This window comes from Myotis davidii, unplaced genomic scaffold, assembly GCF_000327345.1.
Source record: "Myotis davidii unplaced genomic scaffold, ASM32734v1 scaffold733, whole genome shotgun sequence".
Classification (NCBI taxonomy): domain Eukaryota; kingdom Metazoa; phylum Chordata; class Mammalia; order Chiroptera; family Vespertilionidae; genus Myotis; species Myotis davidii.
Genome location: NW_006284956.1, coordinates 30,849 through 31,670, shown reverse-complemented (window position 1 = coordinate 31,670; position 822 = coordinate 30,849). Strand labels below are relative to the sequence as shown.

At 43.2% G+C, this 822-nt stretch overlaps 1 pseudogene; it reads left to right on the top strand.

Annotated features, from left to right (window-relative positions):
• LOC102760594 overlaps positions 1 to 776 on the top strand; it is a 2,743-nt pseudogene extending 1,967 nt beyond the window's left edge.
• Positions 777 to 822: the final 46 nt, after the last annotated feature.

Here is an 822-nt window from a genome sequence, read left to right as displayed (position 1 = left end):
CTTTGATAAAAAAAAGAATGCGGAAAAGGAAAAATTTGAATATCAGCAGAAGGAGTTGGAAAAAAATCTGCAACCTCATCATTATCGAGTTGTACCAGGATGCAGGAGGCATGCCAGGAGGAATGCCTGAGGGCTTTCCTGGTGGAAGAGCACCTCCATCTGGTGGTGTCTCCTCTGGGCCCACCATTGAAGAGGTTGATTAAGCCAACTTTGAGCACAGGTTTAGCATTTTTCCACACAAAATAGTGGATGCAAATTTGTAGCAAATTCCATGGCACCTGTGGACTAAAGGGTCCCAGGTTAGATTCCGGACAAGAGCACATGCCCAAGTTGTAGGCTAGATCCCCCCCAGTAGAGGGCATGCAGGAGGCAGCCAATCAACGATTCTCTCTCATCACTGATGTTTCTATTTCTCTATCTCTCTCCCTTCCTCTCTGAAATCAATAAAAATATTTAAAAAAAAAAAAAAAGATGAAAAACTCTAAGGCAAGATCAATCAGGACAAACAAGATTCTTGACAAGTGCAATGAAATCATCATTGGCTTGATAAGAACCAGACTGCGGAAAAGGAAAAATTTGAATATCAGCAGAAGGAGTTGGAAAAAAATCTGCAACCTCATCATTATCGAGTTGTACCAGGATGCAGGAGGCATGCCAGGAGGAATGCCTGAGGGCTTTCCTGGTGGAAGAGCACCTCCATCTGGTGGTGTCTCCTCTGGGCCCACCATTGAAGAGGTTGATTAAGCCAACTTTGAGCACAGGTTTAGCATTTTTCCACACAAAATAGTGGATGCAAATTTGTAGCAAATTCCATGGCAATTT